Below are 22,966 nucleotides of genomic sequence, written 5' to 3'. Positions count from 1 at the left end.
AACAGACGGAGGATAAGAAAGGTATCTTTGCGGTCAGCACAAAAAACTACAAAAAGACCACGCAGAGTGTGCAAAAAGACCTCCGCACCGACTCACGGTGCGGAGGTGCCACTCTGCATCCCAGAGCTTCCAGCTAGCAAGGCAAAATCATGATAGCAAGCTGGACAAGAAAACAATGAACAAATAATTAACTAGCAGGGACTTAGCTTCTGCTGGAGTAGACAGATCACCAGAAAGATCCAAGAGCGAACTGAACCAGTACAAGAACATTGACAGCTGACCTGGAATAACGATCTGAGTGGAGTTATATAGAGCAGCCAGCCAAAGAATAAGCTAAGTCACCTGTGGAAGGAACCTCAGAAGCAGCAACTCCACTCACAGCCACCAGAGGGAGTCCATGGACAGAACTCGCCGAAGTACCATTCATGACCACAGGAGGGAGTTCGATAACAGAATTCACAACATCAACCATACCTGACTGAGATCATGCAAATAGTATTGGGCAGCATGTATCAGATGTCAGGTTCACTTTAAAAAATGTTAAGAAATTTGAAATGCAAAGGAAGCGATTCATTACGACTGGTGTTTAATGCAAAATACTAGCATAAATATACTGAAGAAGTCAAAAAGTATGCTAGAAGTTTGTAGAACTTTCCAGTTATAAGGTATGTCCTGGAACAAAAATAATAGACCTAGGACTGCAAACTCTTATGACTAAAAACACATAGAAAGATCAACCCAGGTTCTTCTGGCTTGCTGCCCATGGACTTCATTTAAATTTGATATGCATTTCTTTCTGATTACAGTGCCCCAATTTCCATTTTTCTCACTTTACTTTATTTTTTCTCTTTAGTTTGTATCACTTTTCTTTTTGCTCTAACATAAAGGAAATATCACTGAGATTAGAGCCTTAAATGGAGGAACCGAATAACCTTTTTTTGCTATAATATTAATGCTGAAGATGTTCATTCTGCTTATTCAGTTATTTTATGATGTTCACAGTCTATTCTTTACTCTTATATGCTAATACGTATTAAAGACAAGTTTTCCCAAAAAGAAAAATGAAAACGGGCAATGGGAGAAGTGTCACAATATAATAAAAAAAACATTACTATGATGTTGTATCCACCACTGCTCTATGACTGATCTCCCCACCACTGGCAGTAGCACAGATGTGCCATCTATAGACAAGGTGACAGCCAATCACTGTGCCCAAAGTGAGCATCGACTGATGATATAGTACTTCAATGGACCCTTGTTTGGTGCCATTTTCATAAAGCACTCATTGACACTGTTGGTCAGTGTTTCTCAATTTTAGTCTTCAAGAACCACCAACAGATCACATTTTCCGTTCTTCCTTAGTATTGCTGAGGTGGTGGAATTATCATCTGGGCAATATTAAGGAAATCCTGAGAACATGATCTGCTGGGGCTCTTGAGCACTGGAGTTGGGGCACACTTCTGTAAGTGATTAGTGCTATATGTCCTGTTCTAGTTATATGAGAATGATTGTTTTATAATTTATTTATTATTTATTTATTTATTATGCTTTGCTTATGTAGCACTATCTTATTCTGCAGCGCTTTACATAAATTATCATTGCTCACAATCTAATTTCCCTATCAGTATGTCTTTGGAGTGTAGGAGGAAACCGAGGTACCCAGAGGAAACCCACTCAAACACGGGGCAATCATGCAAACTCCTTGTAGATGTTGTCCATTGTGGCATTTTGAAACCAGGACCCCAGAGCTGCAAGCCTGCAGTGCGAACTACTGAACCACTGGGAAAAAAGTGTCCAATTCATTAACCTCTTGCTGCCATATGACGTAAAAAAAATTCAAATCACCCCCCTTTTGCATATAAGTAAAACAATTAAAACATACACTTATTTGGCATAGCTGCATTCATAAAAGTCTGATCTATCGAAATATAAAATAAATGAATCCAATTGGTAAACAGTGAAATGAGAAAAAAAATCAAAAGGCCAGAATTACAGTTTTATTGCCTGCCACATCATTGCAATAAAATGTAATAAGAGGAAAACTAAACATTATATTTACCCCCAAATGGTATCAGTTAAAATGTTAGCTCAGGAAGCAAAAAATAAGTCCTCACACAGCCCCAAATCAGAAAATGTTTCAATTGTATGGGTCTCGAAAGACGGTGACAAAACAAAAAATGTTTTTCCTTCTAAATTTTCAAATTTTTTTCATCACTTAAATAAAAACAAAACTATATGTTTTTCATATCTGTGTAATCGTCGTGAGCTGGAGAATCGTATTCTCAGGTCAGTTTTAATGTATAGCGAACATGGTAAATAAAAAAATGTGGAATTGCACTTATTTTGCAAATTCAACGCACTTGCAATTTTTTCCCACTTTCCAGTGCATCACATGATAAAATGAATGGTGTCTTTCAAAAGTACTACTTGTCCTGCAAACAACAGGTTTATAATAATACTGAAGGAAGTATTTTGATAATACCTTAATCCCTTGTGCTTAGTTATGACCTCTAAATGTCATACTTCTCGGTTTCATATGCAAATCTTTCATACAGTAGTCCTCAGTGTTTAGTAGAAATACTGTAATGAGCTCTGGTGTTCTTTTCCAGTTAACAGCAATATACAGCAATATGAAATAAATGATGTATATCCTGTAAACATAACACGGCTTTTCAAATGTTTTCCGTGTATCGATAACAGCGTGTGACTGAGGACGTAAGCAAGGGATCATTAGGCAATGTAAATTAGGATGCTTCTTCTTCAGGCATAACACCAGTAGACTTTGCGCAGATATTTGCTTAGATTGTTTGAAGAATAAATGATTATGGAAAATATGAAAAAAGTAACCGGTATGAGAGACCTCCAATTAACAGAATATCAAATCGATCTTCAGATTTAATTACTAAGTTTAAAAAGTACTAGATGCAGTGACTCTAATATGAATATGACATGCAGCACAATAAGCGGCCATTATTATTTATGTTAAATGGGAGAAGCCAATACATTTCAATTATATGTTGAAAAATGGGACATGGCTTTTACAAAAACTTTTTAGGAAAGAGTGGTTGAAAATAATGTAAAAAACAGCGTTATAGTCTTGTAATTGTTATATGTGCAATGGCAAAGAACAGCGACCCAGATGAAGCTCTCCCGGGGAATCATTTTACTATACAAATCTCTGTGTAAAATTTTTTAACAGTATGTGGTACAATATTTGGCTTGCAAATGTTAAGACAGAGAAGCAATACATTGTTTCCATAATTTGTTTTAAGTGATACAATGGTTGTGTTTTCTGTGTCTATTCTAAGGAGCCTACCACATGCTTAAAATTCTTGACCTTAGGTTTATGTGTTCTCAGCAATAAGAAAATTGTACCATGTAAACGTATGACGTTAAAAAAGCATCAAAAAGTGCTTAAAAGTCAGACTAGAAATTTACCATTACGGCGACAGCACATGTTACCTGTTTTTAATATGGTTCTGTTTGCTTAAAACAGAAGTGAACACAGTCATGCTACTAAACACCTTGAGGGCTTTTTTCTCCCTGAGAAAAATATAACCTTGATATAACCTACACAACATTTACCTGGCAGCAAATTTCATTTATTTCCATTACAAGAACAATATTTTACGTGTTAAAATCTGTCATCAATTTAAGGCCCTGTCCTCACAATGAGCTTTTCGATGAGTTTTTGACGTTGAGCATTTTTACTGCATCAAACACGCAGCATTTTACGGTCCTACCAAACTGAATGAGATATACAGACACTTCTTGCCCCTCCTCTTCTCATATATGCTGCGTAAATTCACCTGTGATGCGTGTTTCAAATCCGCAACATGTCAATTTTTCTTACGCGTATCTTGAGTTTCCTATGCTACATTTCCCCATAGACTTGCATTAGACGCGAAAAGTAAAAAGTAAAAAATGCACATGCATTTTTTATGTGTTTTCATTGTGCAAATACATCAAACACATATTATCACCACATGATTGCATTAATAAAGTTTTGTCAAAGTTAAACACCAAAAGTATCAAAATGAAAACAGCTTTATTTAAAACATGGCTTACCAACAAGAGACAAAAAAGCAATGTCAAAAATGTGATAAAAATACGTGTTAAAAAAAATGCACTTATAGAGGCAATGAAAAATATGCAGGTAACCTAATTTACTTACTAAATGCAGAAAAGGTGCAGAAAATATGCAACATCAAAACTCACCAAAAGCTCATTGTGGAAGCATAGCCTTAAGTCAACATTACTCTTTTGGAAATCCTCTTGTAAACATTTGGCAGTGATGAGCGAACGTCCTTGGATAATGTGGCATCTGAGCATGCTCGTGTGTTATCCGAGTGTCTTGGGCGGGCTCAGATAATATGTTTGAGTCCCTGTGAGTTAATTTTCTCCTGTTACCCTTGTGAAAATAAAAAATTGGGGCTAAAGTAAACATTTTTGAGAAAATAGGTAAAATGTTCAATTTTTTCCATCCACGTTGCATTAGTTTCTTTGATGCACTTAAAAGTTTTATAAGCTTTGTGAATGAGGTTTTGAGGACTTTGAGGGGTGCAGTTTTTAGGTTGTTGTCACTTTTGAATATTTTCTGTCTTATAGGGCCCCCTTAAAATGCGATGTGGTTCCTTAACAAAATGGTTTTGCAAATTTTGTTGAAAAAATGAGTATTTGCTGATCAACTTCAGCCCTTCTAATTTCCTAACAAAAAGTATTAACTCAAGTGGATATTTTTATTTATTAATTATTTGTGTGACATAACTCTCTGGGCATGAGATTTAAAAGGTTGAAAAATGTGAAATTTTCAAAATTGTAGGCACATTTCCGATATTTTCACAAATAAAAGCAAATCATATTGAACAAATATTACCACTATCATGTAGTGCAATATGTCTTGAAAAACCAGTCTCAGATTCCGTGGAATACATTGAAATGTTTCAAAGTTATTACCTAATAAATTGACACTAGTCAGATTTTTAAAAAAGAGCCTTGAATATGAACATACAAAGTCGATTGATCCTTAAGGGGTTAAACAAAAAATACTTATACTCATCTCTCTGTTCCCTCCGCCCCTCGGCATCACTCATCCAATCCTTGTCACATCTTCTGATCACTGCCACTCAAGCTGAAAATCCCTGGTCATTTCACACTTAATCTGGACTTTTCGCTCTGATGAGGGCTGGGAGGGTTCTGTGTAAACAAAACAAAACAAAAAGTTAAAAATAAAAAAGTTATGGCTCTTGGAAGAATGGGGGCAATTGGTTATCCACTCTCTTCATCTGCTACACACCTTTTATCTGTAATTTCCTGTATACAGAGGGTACGTTAAGTATTCATACCCCTTTAAATTTTTCACTCTTTGTTTCATTGCAGCCATTTGGTAAATTCAAAAAAGTTTTTTGTCTCATCAATGTACACTTTGCACCCCATCTTGACTGAAAAAAAAATGTAGACATTTTTGCAAATTTTATTAAAAAAGAAAAACTAAAAGATCACATGTTCATAAGTATTCAGACTCTTTGCTCAGCATGGAGTAGAAGCACCATTTAGAGCTAGTACAGCCATGAGTCTTCTTGGGAATGATGCAACAAGTTTTTCACACCTGGATTTGGGGATCCTCTGCCATTCTTCCTTGCAGATCCTCTCCAGGTAGATCAGGTTGGATGGTGAACATTGGTGGACAGCCATTTTCTGGTCTCTCTACAGATGTTCAATTGGGTTTAGGTCAGGGCTCTGGCTGGGCCAGTCAAGAATAGTCACAGAGTTGTTCTGAAGCCACTTCTTTGCTATTTTAGCTATGTGCTTAGGGTCATTGTCTTGTTTTAAGGTCAACCTTCGGCCAAATCTGAGATCCAGGGCAAATTGGTTTATCCCGGCATCAGTGAGACCCAGAAGGTTGAGATAGAAAGATAGATGTCTTGAATGCAGGAGTGTTCCAGAGGTCACACATGAGAGACAGGAGAAGACTTTTAACAAATGTTTCTAAGATTAGTAGGGTTTCTTTGTGCATCAGGAAAAGAATTACAACTGTAGCAGTACAAGATGGGCCAAATTTTAGGGTCTATCTTCTACAGCTAGGAGAAGGAAAATAGATTGAGTGAGCAGATACTTCAAAGATGTATAAGAATACCTCTTGCTTTGTAATGCAGGAGTGAATCATGTTGAGTGTTTTAAGGATGTGAGAAGAGCATGTGAACTGTACATAGGAGAAGAGAAGAAAAAAAGAAAGACCTGGACACAATTAAAAAAAAGGAAATAGTTCAAGTGAACTGGGAATAAGGGTGTTTAAATATCTTACATGGTAACATAACATAGCAACATAGTAAGGCCGAAAAAAAGACATTTGTCCATCCAGTTCAGCCTATATTCCATCATAATAAATCCCCAGATCTACGTCCTTCTACAGAACCTAATAATTGTATGATACAATATTGTTCTGCTCCAGGAAGACATCCAGGCCTCTCTTGAACCCCTCGACTGAGTTCGCCATCACCACCTCCTCAGGCAAGCAATTCCAGATTCTCACTGCCCTGACAGTAAAGAATCCTCTTCTATGTTGGTGGAAAAACCTTCTCTCCTCCAGATGCAAAGAATGCCCCCTTGTGCCGTCACCTTCCTTGGTATAAACAGATCCTCAGTGAGATATTTGTATTGTCCCCTTATATACTTATACATGGTTATTAGATCGCCCCTCAGTCGTCTTTTTTCTAGACTAAATAATCCTAATTTCGCTAATCTATCTGGGTATTGTAGTTCTCCCATCCCCTTTATTAATTTTGTTGCCCTCCTTTGTACTCTCTCTAGTTCCATTATATCCTTCCTGAGCACCGGTGCCCAAAACTGGACACAGTACTCCATGTGCGGTCTAACTAGGGATTTGTACAGAGGCAGTATAATGCTCTCATCATGTGTATCCAGACCTCTTTTAATGCACCCCATGATCCTGTTTGCCTTGGCAGCTGCTGCCTGGCACTGGCTGCTCCAGGTAAGTTTATTATTAACTAGGATCCCCAAGTCCTTCTCCCTGTCTGATTTACCCAGTGGTTTCCCGTTCTTGCATAGATTGCCGGTTTTCTACCCCATCAAACTGTTATGTTTAACTGCTATGCACTTTGACAAATATGGTGCTTACACATATTCTGCAATTATGCATCTAAACATCTAACTGTTATACTTAGATAAGTGAATAGAAATTATTATATAATACTAAATTCTCCATTTGTATTGGCTACGTGGTTGAGATACATAAACATTTCACTGGAGGGTAGTCATAGAGATTCATTATTTAAAAGTCTCATGAATCAACAATTTTGCTAACTAACATGGCTTCAATGATTTAAAGTGTAGCAACACACACACATGTTGCCCCTTATCCTACTCAAATCTCCCTGAGTTGAAAAACTCCATTAATTTATGCATTGGACCCATTACTAAGAAGGACACTAGATGATTGATTGATCCCAATCAGTAGAAAAAATGAAGCTGAAATCAATTAGATCAGAATAATATGGAACAAAATATTTCAAATAAATAGTAACATAGTAACATAGTTAGTAAGGCCAAAAAAAGACATTTGTCCATCCAGTTCAGCCTATATTCCATCATAATAAATACCCAGATCTACGTCCTTCTACAGAACCTAATAATTGTATGATACAATATTGTTCTGCTCCAGGAAGACATCCAGACCTCTCTTGAACCCCTCGACTGAGTTCGCCATCACCACCTCCTCAGGCAAGCAATTCCAGATTCTCACTGCCCTAACAGTAAAGAATCCTCTTCTATGTTGGTGGAAAAACCTTCTCTCCTCCAGACGCAAAGAATGCCCCCTTGTGCCCGTCACCTTCCTTGGTATAAACAGATCCTCAGCGAGATATTTGTATTGTCCCCTTATATACTTATACATGGTTATTAGATCGCCCCTCAGTCGTCTTTTTTCTAGACTAAATAATCCTAATTTCGCTAATCTATCTGGGTATTGTAGTTCTCCCATCCCCTTTATTAATTTTGTTGCCCTCCTTTGTACTCTCTCTAGTTCCATTATATCCTTCCTGAGCACCGGTGCCCAAAACTGGACACAGTACTCCATGTGCGGTCTAACTAGGGATTTGTACAGAGGCAGTATAATGCTCTCATCATGTGTATCCAGACCTCTTTTAATGCACCCCATGATCCTGTTTGCCTTGGCAGCTGCTGCCTGGCACTGGCTGCTCCAGGTAAGTTTATCATTAACTAGGATCCCCAAGTCCTTCTCCCTGTCAGATTTACCCAGTGGTTTCCCGTTCAGTGTGTAATGGTGATATTGATTCCCTCTTCCCATGTGTATAACCTTACATTTATCATTGTTAAACCTCATCTGCCACCTTTCAGCCCAAGTTTCCAACTTATCCAGATCCATCTGTAGCAGAATACTATCTTCTCTTGTATTAACTGCTTTACATAGTTTTGTATCATCTGCAAATATCGATATTTTACTGTGTAAACCTTCTACCAGATCATTAATGAATATGTTGAAGAGAACAGGTCCCAATACTGACCCCTGCGGTACCCCACTGGTCACAGCGACCCAGTTAGAGACTATACCATTTATAACCACCCTCTGCTTTCTATCACTAAGCCAGTTACTAACCCATTTACACACATTTTCCCCCAGACCAAGCATTCTCATTTTGTGTACCAACCTCTTGTGCGACACGGTATCAAACGCTTTGGAAAAATCGAGATATACCACGTCCAATGACTCACCGTGGTCCAGTCTATAGCTTACCTCTTCATAAAAACTGATTAGATTGGTTTGACAGGAGCGATTTCTCATAAACCCATGCTGATATGGAGTTAAACAGTTATTCTCATTGAGATAATCCAGAATAACATCCCTCAGACACCCTTCAAATATTTTACCAACAATAGAGGTTAGACTTACTGGCCTATAATTTCCAGGTTCACTTTTAGAGCCCTTTTTGAATATTGGCACCACATTTGCTATGCGCCAGTCCTGCGGAACAGACCCTGTCGCTATAGAGTCACTAAAAATAAGAAATAATGGTTTATCTATTACATTACTTAGTTCTCTTAGTACTCGTGGGTGTATGCCATCCGGACCCGGAGATTTATCTATTTTAATCTTGTTTAGCCGGTTTCGCACCTCTTCTTGGGTTAGATTGGTGACCCTTAATATAGGGTTTTCATTGTTTCTTGGGATTTCACCTAGCATTTCATTTTCCACCGTGAATACCGTGGAGAAGAAGGTGTTTAATATGTTAGCTTTTTCCTCGTCATCTACAACCATTCTTTCCTCACTATTTTTTAAGGGGCCTACATTTTCAGTTTTTATTCTTTTACTATTGATATAGTTGAAGAACAGTTTGGGATTAGTTTTACTCTCCTTAGCAATGTGCTTCTCTGTTTCCTTTTTGGCAGCTTTAATTAGTTTTTTAGATAAAGTATTTTTCTCCCTATAGTTTTTTAGAGCTTCAATGGTGCCATCCTGCTTTAGTAGTGCAAATGCTTTCTTTTTACTGTTAATTGCCTGTCTTACTTCTTTGTTTAGCCACATTGGGTTTTTCCTATTTCTAGTCCTTTTATTCCCACAAGGTATAAACCGCTTACACTGCCTATTTAGGATGTTCTTAAACATTTCCCATTTATTATCTGTATTCTCATTTCTTAGGATATTGTCCCAGTCTACCAGATTAAGGGCATCTCTAAGCTGTTCAAACTTTGCCTTCCTAAAGTTCAATGTTTTTGTGACTCCCTGACAAGTCCCCCTAGTGAAAGACAGGTGAAACTGCACAATATTGTGGTCGCTATTTCCTAAATGCCCAACCACCTGCAGATTTGTTATTCTGTCAGGTCTATTAGATAGTATTAGGTCTAAAAGTGCTGCTCCTCTGGTTGGATTCTGCACCAATTGTGAAAGATAATTTTTCTTGGTTATTAGCAGAAACCTGTTGCCTTTATGGATTTCACAGGTTTCTGTTTCCCAGTTAATATCCGGGTAGTTAAAGTCCCCCATAACCAGGACCTCATTATGGGTTGCAGCTTCATCTATCTGCTTTAGAAGTAGACTTTCCATGCTTTCTGTTATATTTGGGGGTTTGTAACAGACCCCAATGAGAATTTTGTTACCATTTTTCCCTCCATGAATTTCAACCCATATGGACTCGACATCCTCATTCCCTTCGCTAATATCCTCCCTTAAAGTGGACTTTAGACAAGACTTTACATAGAGACAAACCCCTCCTCCTCTCCGATTTTTACGATCCTTTCTAAACAGACTGTAACCCTGTAAGTTAACTGCCCAGTCATAGCTTTCATCTAACCATGCCTCGGTTATTCCCACTATGTCAAAGTTACCTGTAGATATTTCTGCTTCTAGTTCTTCCATCTTGTTTGTCAGGCTTCTGGCGTTTGCGAGCATGCAGTTTAGAGGATTTTGTTTTGTTCCAATCTCCTCGCTGTGGATTGTTTTAGAAATGTTCTTACCTCCCTTCTGAGTATGTTTTCCTGGGTCGTCTTTGTTCGAGTCTAATGTTTTTCTTCCCGTCCCCTCTTCTTCTAGTTTAACGCCCTCCTGATGAGTGTAGCGAGTCTTCTGGCGAATGTGTGTTTCCCAGGTTTGTTGAGGTGTAGTCCGTCTCTGGCGAGGAGTCCATCATACCAGTAATTCACACCGTGGTCCAGGAATCCAAATCCTTGTTGTCTGCACCATCGTCTTAGCCAGTTGTTTGCATCAAGGATCCTGTTCCATCTCCTGGTGCCATGCCCGTCTACTGGAAGGATAGAAGAAAAAACTACCTGTGCATCCAGTTCCTTTACTTTCTTCCCCAACTCTTCAAAGTCCTTGCAGATTGTCGGTAGGTCCTTCCTTGCCGTGTCATTGGTGCCAACATGTATCAGAAGAAATGGGTGGACGTCCTTGGAGCTGAAGAGCTTTGGTATCCTATCGGTCACATCCTTGATCATCGCACCTGGAAGGCAACATACTTCTCTTGCAGTTATGTCCGGTCTGCAGATGGCTGCTTCGGTGCCTCTCAGTAGTGAGTCGCCCACCACCACCACTCTTCGTTGCTTCTTGGCTGTACTTTTTGCTGTCACTTGTTACTGTGTGCCCTTTTCTTTTTTGCTTGCTGGTATTGCTTCATTCTTAGGTGTGCCATCTTCATCCTCTACAAAGATTTGATATCGGTTCTTCAGTTGTGTGGTTGGTGATTTCTCCATGGTCTTCTTGCTTCTTTTGGTCACATGCTTCCACTCATCTGCTTTTGGAGGTTCTCTGACACTTTTTGCACCTTCTGTGACCAGTAGAGATGCTTCTGTTCTGTCTAGAAAGTCTTCATTCTCTTTGATGAGTTTCAAAGTTGCTATTCTTTCTTCCAGACCCCGCACCTTTTCTTCTAAAAGGGCCACTAGTCTACACTTCTGACAGGTGAAATATCAAAGATCAGAACATTGGCTTAGTATAGCCATCCATATTCACTACAGTAGTATTCTGCCTTTGATTGCATATGATTGCTCAACACAAAAATGTGAGCCTAGATTGCCTACGCTAGTATAATTCTATATTTATCTCAGATGTTCCTCCTTGACGTCCTAATGCTATAGGTGCCATTGTTTCTTCTTCTTTTTTTGCTTTTTTCTTTTGCTTTCGATGCTGCATAGAAAACTTTTAACCCCTTCCCGACCTTTGACGCATACGCTGCGTCATGAAAGTCGGTGCCATTCCGACCCATGACGCAGCATATGCGTCATGGAAAGATCGCGTCCCTGCAGATCGGGTGAAAGGGTTAACTCCCATTTCACCCGATCTGCAGGGACAGGGGGAGTGGTAGTTTAGCCCAGGGGGGGTGGCTTCACCCCCCCATGGCTACGATCGCTCTGATTGGCTGTTGAAAGTGAAACTGCCAATCAGAGCGATTTGTAATATTTCACCTAAAAAACTGGTGAAATATTACAATCCAGCCAAGGCTGATGCTGCAATATCATCGGCCATGGCTGGAAACACTTATGTGCCCCCACCCCACCCCACTGATCGCCCCCCAGCCCTCCGATCGGTGGTCCGCTCCCCTCCGTCCTGTGCTCCGCTCACCCATCCTCCTGTCCGCTCCCCCGTGCTCCAATCACACCCCCGTGCTCCAATCAAACCCCCCCACACTCCGATCACCCCCCCGCACAGCGATCCCCCCCGTGCTCCGATCCACCCCCCCGCACAGCGATCCCCCACCCCGTGCTCCAATCCACCCCCCCGTGTTCCGATCCACCCCCCCGTGCTCCGACGCCCCCCCGTGCCCTGATCTCCCCCCTTATACTTACCCAGCCTCCCGGTGTCCGTCCGTCTTCTTTCCTGGGCGCCGCCATCTTCCAAAATGACGGGCGCATGTGCAGTGCGCCCGCCGAATCTGCCGGCCGGCAGATTCGTTCCAAAGTGAGTTTTGATCACTGAGATATAACCTATCTCAGTGATCAAAATAAGAAAAATAGTAAATGACCGCCCCCCCCCTTTGTCACCCCCATAGGTAGGGACAATAAAAAAATAAAGAATTTTTTTTTTTTCCACTAAGGTTGGGGTAAGAACTAGGGGTAGGGTTAGGGGTAGGGTTAGGGGTAGGGTTAGGGTTCGGGATGTACACATGTATTCTGGTCCTCTGCGGATTTTTCCGCAGAGGATTTGATAAATCCGCAGGGCTAAACCGCTGTGGATTTACCGCGGTTTTTCTGCGCATTTCACTGCGGTTTTACAACTGCGATTTTCTATTGGAGCAGTTGTAAAACCGCTGTGGAATCCGCAGAAAGAAGTGACATGCTGCGGAATGTAAACCGCTGCGTTTCTGTGCAGTTTTTCCGCAGCATGTGTACAGCGATTTTTGTTTCCCATAGGTTTACATTGAACTGTAAACTCATGGGAAACTGCTGCGGATCCGCAGCGTTTTCCGCAGCGTGTGCACATACCTTTAGAATTAGGCTATGTGCACACGGTGCGGATTTGGCTGCGGATCCGCAGCAGTGTTCCATCAGGTTTACAGTACCATGTAAACATATGTAAAACCAAATCCTCTGTGCCCATGGTGCGGAAAATACCACGCGGAAACACTGCGTTGTATTTTCCGCAGCATGTCAATTCTTTGTGCAGATTCCGCAGCGTTTTACACCTGTTCCTCAATAGGAATCCACAGGTGAAATCCGCACAAAAAACACTGGCAATCCACGGTAAATCCGCAGGTAAAACGCAGCGCCTTTTACCCGCCGATTTTTCAAAAATGGTGCTGAAAAATCTCATACGAATCCGCAACGTTGGCACATAGCCTTAGGGTTAGGGTTGGGTTGGAATTAGGGTTGTGGTTAGGGTTAGGGGTGTGTTGGGGTTAGGGTTGTGGTTAGGGGTGTGTTGGGGTTAGGGTTGTGATTAGGGTTACGGCTACAGTTGGGATTAGGGTTAGGGGTGTGTTGGGGTTAGGGTTGTGGTTAGGGGTGTGTTGCGGTTAAGGTTGTGATTAGGGTTATGGCTACAGTTGGGATAAGGGTTAGGGGTGTGTTGGGGTTAGTGTTGGAGTTAGAATTGAGGGGTTTCCACTGTTTAGGCACATCAGGGGGTCTCCAAACGCAACATGGCGCCACCATTGATTCCAGCCAATCTTGTATTCAAAAAGTCAAATGGTGCTCCCTCACTTCCGAGCCCTGACGTGTGCCCAAACAGTGGTTTACCCCCACATATGGGGTACCAGCATACTCAGGACAAACTGCGCAACAATTACTGGGGTCCAATTTCTCCTGTTACCCTTGAGAAAATAAAAAATTGCTTGCTAAAACATCATTTTTGAGGAAAGAAAAATGATTTTTTATTTTCACGGCTCTGCGTTGTAAACGTCTGTGAAGCACTTGGGGGTTCAAAGTGCTCACCACATATCTAGGTAAGTTCCTTGGGGGGTCTAGTTTCCAAAATGGGGTCACTTGTGGGGGTTTTCTACTGTTTAGGCACACCAGGGGCTCTGCAAACGCAACGTGACTCCCGCAGACCATTCCATCAAAGTCTGCATTTCAAAAGTCACTACTTCCCTTCTGAGCCCCAACGTGTGCCCAAACAGGGGTTTACCCCCACACATAGGGTATCAGTTACTCAGGAGAAACTGGACAACAACTTTTGTGGTCCAATTTCTCCTGTAACCCTTGGGAAAATAAAAAATTCTGGGCTAAAAAATTATTTTTGAGGAAAGAAAACGTATTTATTATTTTCACGGCTCTGCGTTATAAACTTCTGTAAAGCACTTGGGGGTTAAAAGTGCTCACCACATGTCTAGATAAGTTCCTTTGGGGGTCTAGTTTCCAAAATGGGGTCACTTGTGGGGGTTTCTACTGTTTAGGCACACCAGGGGCTCTGCAAACGCAACGTGACGCCCGCAGACCATTCCATCAAAGTCTGCCAGCTTACTCAGGAGAAACTGGACAACAACTTTTGTCGTCCAATTTCTCCTGTAACCCTTGGGAAAATATAAAATTGCGGGCTAAAAAATCATTTTTGAGAAAAGAAAAATTATTTTTTATTTTCATGGCTCTGCATTATAAACATTTGTGAAGCACCTGAGGGTTTAAAGTGCTCACTAGGCATCAAGATAAGTTTCTTGGGGGGTCCAGTTTCCAAAATGGGGTCACTTGTGGGGGAGCGCCAATGTTTAGGCACACAGGGTCTCTCCAAACGCGACATGGTGTCCGCTAACGATGGAGATAATTTTTCATTCATAAAGTCAAATGGCGCTCCTTCCCTTCCGAGCCATACCATGTGCCCAAACAGTGGTTTACCCCCACATGTGAGGTATCGGTGTACTCAGGAGAAATTGCCCAACAAAATTTAGGATCCATTTTATCCTTTTGTCCATGTGAAAATGAAAAAATTGAGGCTAAAAGAATTTTTTTGTGAAAAAAAGTACTTTTTCATTTTTACGGATCAATTTGTGAAGCACCTGGGGGTTTAAAGGGCTCACTATGCATCTAGATAAGTTCCTTGGGGTGTCTAGTTTCCAAAATGGGGTCACTTGTGGGGGAACTCCAATTTTTAGGCACACGGGGGCTCTCCAAACGTGACATGGTGTCCGCTAAAGAGTGCAGCCAATTTTTCATTCAAAAAGTCAAATGGCGCTCCTTCCCTTCCAAGCCCTGCCGTGCGCCCAAACAGTGGTTTACCCCCACATATGAGGTATCAGTGTACTCAGGATAAATTGGACAACAACTTTCGTTGTTCAGTTTCTCCATTTACCATTGGGAAAATAAAAAAATTGTTGCTGAAAATCATTTTTGTGACTAAAAAGTTAAATGTTCATTTTTTCTTTCCATGTTGCTTCTGCTGCTGTGAAGCACCTGAAGGGTTAATAAACTTCTTGAATATGGTTTTGAGTACCTTGAGGGGTGCAGTTTTTAGAATGGTGTCACTTTTGGGTATTTTCAGCCATATAGACCCCTCAAACTGACTTCAAATGTGAGGTGGTCCCTAAAAAAAATGGTTTTGTAAATTTCGTTGTAAAAATGAGAAATCGCTGGTCAAATTTTAACCCTTATAACTTCCTGGCAAAAAAAAATTTTGTTTCCAAAATTGTGCTGATGTAAAGTAGACGTGTGGGAAATGTTATTTATTAACTATTTTGTGTCACATAACTCTCTGGTTTAACAGAATAAAAATTCAAAATGTGAAAATTGCGAAATTTTCAAAATTTTCGCCAAATTTCCGTTTTTATCACAAATAAACACAGAATTTATTGACCTAAATTTACCACTAACATGAAGCCCAATATGTCACGAAAAAACAATCTCAGAACCGCTAGGATCCATTGAAGCGTTCCTGAGTTATTACCTCATAAAGGGACACTGGTCAGAATTGCAAAAAACGGCAAGGTCTTTAAGGTCAAAATAGGCTGGGTCATGAAGGGGTTAAAAACAAATGACATACTCCGTTAATTGGTTTGTGATCAAATTAATGATAAATCTTGATTTAGTCATAAATCAGCTTAAAAGTTTAAAAGTTTCTCAGCTTATTCTTCAGCCCGCTATGTACTTTAGTACATAGAGGCTGTAGAAGAAAATCTGTCCGAAATTCAAAGAAAACAAAAACAAAAAAGCATACTTTTTAGTAAAAAAAAAAGCATGCATTTGGGTTAAATAATGCCCCATAATGTGCACATAGCTATTAAATATGAATTGCCTCTGTGCTCAAGAGTCTGGCCCTCGTGTGCTGTTATACATGATTCATGCGGATGATCGGAATATACTGCAACATTTCCCCTGAAGCTGTTGTTTCATGAGACAACCCCTTTAATAGCAGTGCTGTACTTCTAACACATAAACACTGACATTTTCGACATAACTATGTTGCAATATTTCACCTTAAATTAATACTTAATGCGAACAGAGCCAGAAATGGATGTTATGCCCTTGCTTTCCTAAAATAATAAAAATGTAAAAACACTATAAAGTTACTTTTCTTTAGCTGATATGCGACTTGCGCCTGAAAGAAAATTTTCCAGTGTTTTTTAAAAATGTCATGTTCTTTCTCTTCTCCTGCCGGCTGCAGCAGACATTCATGCAGTCCTTTGTAGTGACCTACAATAGAGTATCATGTTATCCCGCTTTTTCATTTGGCTCTTGAAGTCTTGTTTTTATCGCTTAAACTATGGCGATGGTGCACTTTACTTTAGGCATGAGGTGATCAAATGAATCATTTGCTTTGGTAAAAATGCCATGTTGAGATTTTCTGAAATTAATTTAAAGGTAATTCTGCTTCCATTAAATGCCTGCTCTAACAAGATCTAGAAAGGCTAAGCCACCTTTTGCGTGAGCTTTGTAACAGTGTTTTAATGATAAATTCTGTCCTCTTTCCTGTCACTTTTAGAAGTGAGCATCCCTGCTGCAAGCTAAGAATCAGCGGGAGTGCATCACGTAGACAGCATTGAAATCTTTGTCTCAGATGTCACTGGATCGCTGGCTGGCCATATGTATAAATTTAGAGAGAATAAGATGTTATTATATATAAAGCATAAAATAGCTCCTGGAAAGTCTGTGCTGTCAAGATAAAAAAAAGCTCTCATTAAATGGAGTTCCATGGTTGGAGACAACTTTAAAAAGAATTTAATATTTATATACCATTTTATTCCTCAAGCTGATATCCAAATGTGGTTCTATGGGGCACAAGCCCACAATATTACGATTAAAGAATTCCGTAATCATGTCTTTTTTGCGCAACAAATTTATTGAGAATCCGTAACTTTTTTTAAAGTGAGTTTTATTGCTTTACATTGGATGTTTTATTAGCTACTCTGCTTATTTATACGATCACAGTTATTGTCAGTTATGAGCCATTAAAATGAATGAGTCACAGAAACCTTTATGACTGTAAACAATAAAACTAGTGTGAATAGAACATTATATGGAGAGGTATTTTGCATATTTGTTTTCCTTGTGCCATTAATGTCAGTACACAGATGAGTTTAGAATTATCGTTAGTTTGGAGTAAAGAGGCATGAGTGGATCTGAAAAAAACTTGATTTTGGCAGATGTGCTCAAAATTGTCCAGAAAATTTGGTTTACATCGAATTCATTTGATTAGAATCGAATCAGCCTTGATTGCTTTACAAAAAATGGCATTTATTATTCTATCAGGTCGTCAAATTATAATAAATGAGTGGGGTGGTAAGGAATTAAAAGTAATATAAATTCATGCTCATCCTGTTCCTTAACTGTTCCTGCTAACGCTGCTTATTGTTGGTCCTGCTCTGGGCCTATCCGATGCTCTGGCGCTAGTCTCCCCTTCACTTTCTGCCAGCGCTTCCACTGCTTTCTAGTCCTTGAAGTGTGTTATGGTATCATGAAACATTGCCCTATGCTGTCTTGTGGAAGCATACTTTATCAAATTATGAAATCATGTTGTCGGAACACACAGGTGGTGCAAATAGAAGAAGCAGTGACTGTTTCACAAGTAGTTGTGAGAAATGTGTCCATATTTGTGGAGTATCAAGATCAAGATCTTTGTTCAATGCTAAATGAAAAAGCTTTAGTTTTGTGACCAAAACTTTGTTACCACACGTAACCAACTGAGATATGAACTCGACCAGGAATGCTAGGGTTCATATAATGGTCGAAAATGATAATTCAACAACTGCCTGCTAGTAGCTAGTAATATTGCTGTGGATTATATGTTTCAACTACTACTTCACTATTTAAGCACAGCACAGTTAAATGTCTCGATAAACTGTAATAATTTGTTGGTAAATTTTGGGGTAAAGGACAATACTTTTCCCTAATGAAAAAACGGACCATGTACAGTAAAAACAATTGCCAGAAAGGAGGAAAATTGGCTAAAAATGCTGCAACAGACTACAGTATATTTGTGTAGTCAGTGTTGGACAGGGGATCATAGTGTCTACCAAAGGACTTTATTCTGAGGGGCTCACTTTTTATCTATATAAAACCAATGCAGTATATTTTATTAATATGGCATAATTATAAATAAAAGTAGTTTTTGGACCAGGGCTTATCTTCATCAGAGGCTCTATCTTATGGTATTGCCATACTTTTTTTTTCAGATTCCAGAACACATATTTTTATATATGGTCTTATTGACTTCATTTGAGATTTATTTTTGTACTTTTCTATAATGTTAATATCATGAATTTCATCATAGAAGTCGTTTTATTCACATGTTCATGTATAGTTCTGTATTATGTATTAATGAGTGGTTTGAGGTGTTCACCAAGTGGTATACAGTGGGGCAAAAAAGTATTTAGTCAGTCAGCAATAGTGCAAGTTCCACCACTTAAAAAGATGAGAGGCGTCTGTAATTTACATAATAGGTAGACCTCAACTATGGGAGACAAACTGAGAAAAAAAAATCCAGAAAATCACATTGTCTGTTTTTTTAACATTTTATTTGCATATTATGGTGGAAAATAAGTATTTGGTCAGAAACAAAATTTCATCTCAATACTTTGTAATATATCCTTTGTTGGCAATGACAGAGGTCAAACGTTTTCTGTAACTCTTCACAAGGTTTCCACACACTGTTGTTGGTATGTTGGCCCATTCCTCCATGCAGATCTCCTCTAGAGCAGTGATGTTTTTGGCTTTTCGCTTGGCAACACGGACTTTCAACTCCCTCCAAAGGTTTTCTATAGGGTTGAGATCTGGAGACTGGCTAGGCCACTCCAGGACCTTGAAATGCTTCTTACGAAGCCACTCCTTCGTTGCCCTGGCGGTGTGCTTTGGATCATTGTCATGTTGAAAGACCCAGCCACGTTTCATCTTCAATGCCCTTGCTGATGGAAGGAGGTTTGCACTCAAAATCTCACGATACATGGCCCCATTCATTCTTTCATGTACCCGGATCAGTCGTCCTGGCCCCTTTGCAGAGAAACAGCCCCAAAGCATGATGTTTCCACCACCATGCTTTACAGTAGGTATGGTGTTTGATGGATGCAACTCAGTATTCTTTTTCCTCCAAACACGACAAGTTGTGTTTCTACCAAACAGTTCCAGTTTGGTTTCATCAGACCATAGGACATTCTCCCAAAACTCCTCTGGATCATCCAAATGCTCTCTAGCAAACTTCAGATGGGCCCGGACATGTACTGGCTTAAGCAGTGGGACACGTCTGGCACTGCAGGATCTGAGTCCATGGTGGCGTAGTGTGTTACTTATGGTAGGCCTTGTTACATTGGTCCCAGCTCTCTGCAGTTCATTCACTAGGTCCCCCCGCGTGGTTCTGGGATTTTTGCTCACCGTTCTTGTGATCATTCTGACCCCACGGGATGGGATTTTGCGTGGAGCCACAGATCAAGGGAGATTATCAGTGGTCTTGTATGTCTTCCATTTTCTAATTATTGCTCCCACTGTTGATTTCTTCACTCCAAGCTGGTTGGCTATTGCAGATTCAGTCTTCCCAGCCTGGTGCAGGGCTACAATTTTGTTTCTGGTGTCCTTTGACAGCTCTTTGGTCTTCACCATAGTGGAGTTTGGAGTCAGACTGTTTGAGGGTGTGCACAGGTGTCTTTTTATACTGATAACAAGTTTAAACAGGTGCCAGTACAACAGGTAATGAGTGCAGGAAAGAGGAGACTCTTAAAGAAGAAGTTACAGGTCTGTGAGAGCCAGAAATCTTGATTGTTTGTTTCTGACCAAATACTTATTTTCCACCATAATATGCAAAAAAATGTTAAAAAAACAGACAATGTGATTTTCTGGATTTTTTTTTCTCAGTTTGTCTCCCATAGTTGAGGTCTACCTATTATGTAAATTACAGACGCCTCTCATCTTTTTAAGTGGTGGAACTTGCACTATTGCTGACTGACTAAATACTTTTTTGCCCCACTGTATATCTTTATTTACATCAATATATAACCAGATAGGAGAAAACTAGAGTATGCTTGAGGAAGGGGGACACCTCTACATTGTGTAGGCTTGCTGTTTTTTTAATAATCCTCTATGTAAGACATTCAGAGGCGTAGCTAGGTTTTTGGTTCAGGGGCAAAACTTCTCAGAGGGCCTCTAACCAGGTATGATTACAACTCGATGACGCACCCTAATAGTGGATGTAGGAGAACCTCACCAGAAGACAGCGATGTTGCTGAAAATAATCTTTATAAAATGACCAACATTGATATTACCACCATATGGTCAGGAGTAGATACCAGTCCTATGGAACATATAAGAGATCACAGTACAGTTATAGATTTTGACTTTCCACTGACATTCTTTCTGATGGAATCGTTCATTTCTCACGTCTTCTCTATCTGGTCCTGACCAACATGACGACTTCTTCCAGTCAGGACTCAGCTGCAGATATTACAGCAAAGATACATTTCACATCTCATGCTTTCAGCACTGTCCCCAATGGGACTATTCCCAACCTGCAGAAACTCCTCATCCTGCTGATACCCCAATACTGAGTCGCTGCTGCCATATGTTTCCCTATTACTGCACCTATTGTGAAGTTCTGTTTGCCTAAATTCTAAAGCAAGAATATATTAATGTTGTGTGCAAGTGCCCTAAAAAACAGTGTCCACATTTTATCCCCTAGAAATTAATAATGCCCTGTGTCCCTCTTTGACATCACAGAAACCTGAGTTTCCTTATAGTAATAAGTGCCCTCTATACATTTAATAGCATTCCAAGTCTCACCCCAGTACAGCTCCGCTATACACAGTATGATGCTCTCTGATACACAGTATGATGCTCTCCCCTCACTGTATAGTACCACCCACACAGTATCCTGATGCCTTAGTAGCCCCCAAACTATTTGATGGCTCCAACACTGTATGATTGCCCCCTAGATAGCCACCATATAGTATAATGCACCAGATAGTCTTTAACATAGTATAATGCACTCCCTAGGCCTCTAATAGTATTATGTACTTTCCATAGACCCCAATATAGTATAATGCACCAGATAGTCCTCAATATAATATAGTGCAATCCCTTAAGGCCTCCATATAGTATAATGTACTCCCAATAGGCCTCCATGTAGTATAATACTTTCCACATAGACTCTATACTGTACAATGCATTCTCCATAGGCAGGCATTATATAGCCTAATTCACTCCCCATAAGCATACTCTATATAATATAATGCACTCCCCATAGACAGATTCTATATAGTAAAACGCAACCCCCATAGGCACACTCTATATAGTATCATGCACCCCCATAGGCAGACTCTATATAGTAAAATGCACTCCCCATAGACAGACTTTATATTGTATAATGAACCTCCATAGGCAGACTCTATAGTATATTGCACTCCACATAGGCAGACTCTATGTATTATAATGCACCCCGCATGGGTAGACACTATAGTAAAATGCACTCCCCATATGCAAACTCTATAGCATAATGCACTCCCCATAAACAGAAACTATAGTATAATGCATCCCCCATAAGCAGACTCTATTGTATAATGCACCCCCATAGGCAGACTCTGTAGTATAATGTGCTCCCCATAGGCAGACTCTACATGTTATGATCCCCCCATAGGTAGACACTGTAATATAATGCACTCCTCATTTTCAAACGCTATAGCATAATGCAATCTCCATAGGCAGACTCTTTAGTATAATACACACCCTATAAGAAGACTCTATATTGAATAATGCACCCCCCATAGGTAGACAATGTAGTATAATGCACTCCCCATATGTAGACTCTATAGTATAATGCACCTCCCATATGCAGACTCTATAGTATAATGCACTGCCCTTAGGCAGACTATATTGTATAATGCACCCCCCATATGCAGAAACTATAGTATAATGCACCCCCATAGGCCTCTATAGTATAATGCACTCTCCATAGGCAGACTCTATATAGTGTAATGGACTCCAAATAGGCAGACTCTATATAACATAATGCAACCCCATAGGCAGACTCTATATAATATAATGCACTCCCCATAAGTAGACTTTATATTGTATAATGCACCCCCATAAAATAAATACACTACTCACCACTCCTCCGCTGCTCTGAGCGTCCACACATCTCTGAACACTGGACGCCGAGTAGTAACGTCATCGCGACCCCTGTTAGTGTCTTCTTCAGGGATGTCAGATGCTGGGAGAGGGGCGATGGGAAAGGGTAGCATAATGCTCCTCTTATCAATGCAGTCAACTGTATTGGCAACCAGCTGACCGCATTGAGGGGTCTATGAGATAGAAAATGTCCAAAAGTAACACCACTTTAAAATCTGCACCCCACAAAGTGCTCAAAATCACATTCAATAGATTTATTAACCCTCCAGTTACACTACCATTCAAAAGTTTAGGGCCATCCAGACAATTTTGTGTTTTCATACTTTTATTAATCAAATGAGTTGCCAAATGAATTAAAAATCTAGTCCAGACATTGACAAGGTTCAAAAACAAGATTTTTATTTGAAATAATAATTTTCTCCTTCAAACTTTGCTTTCGGCAAAGAATGTTCCCTTTGCAGCA

The 22,966-nt window shown here is 39.9% G+C and overlaps 1 protein-coding gene across 1 annotated transcript in view; it reads left to right on the top strand.

Moving 5' to 3' along the window:
• Window positions 1-22,966, top strand: part of SLITRK6 (SLIT and NTRK like family member 6) — an 85,138-nt gene that overhangs the window by 38,433 nt on the left and 23,739 nt on the right. The window lies entirely within an intron of this gene.

The sequence above is a fragment of the Ranitomeya imitator genome, chromosome 3 (genome assembly GCF_032444005.1).
Source record: "Ranitomeya imitator isolate aRanImi1 chromosome 3, aRanImi1.pri, whole genome shotgun sequence".
Classification (NCBI taxonomy): domain Eukaryota; kingdom Metazoa; phylum Chordata; class Amphibia; order Anura; family Dendrobatidae; genus Ranitomeya; species Ranitomeya imitator.
The sequence above is the reverse complement of the archived record's forward strand: the minus strand, read 5'-3'. Positions and strand labels throughout refer to the sequence as shown.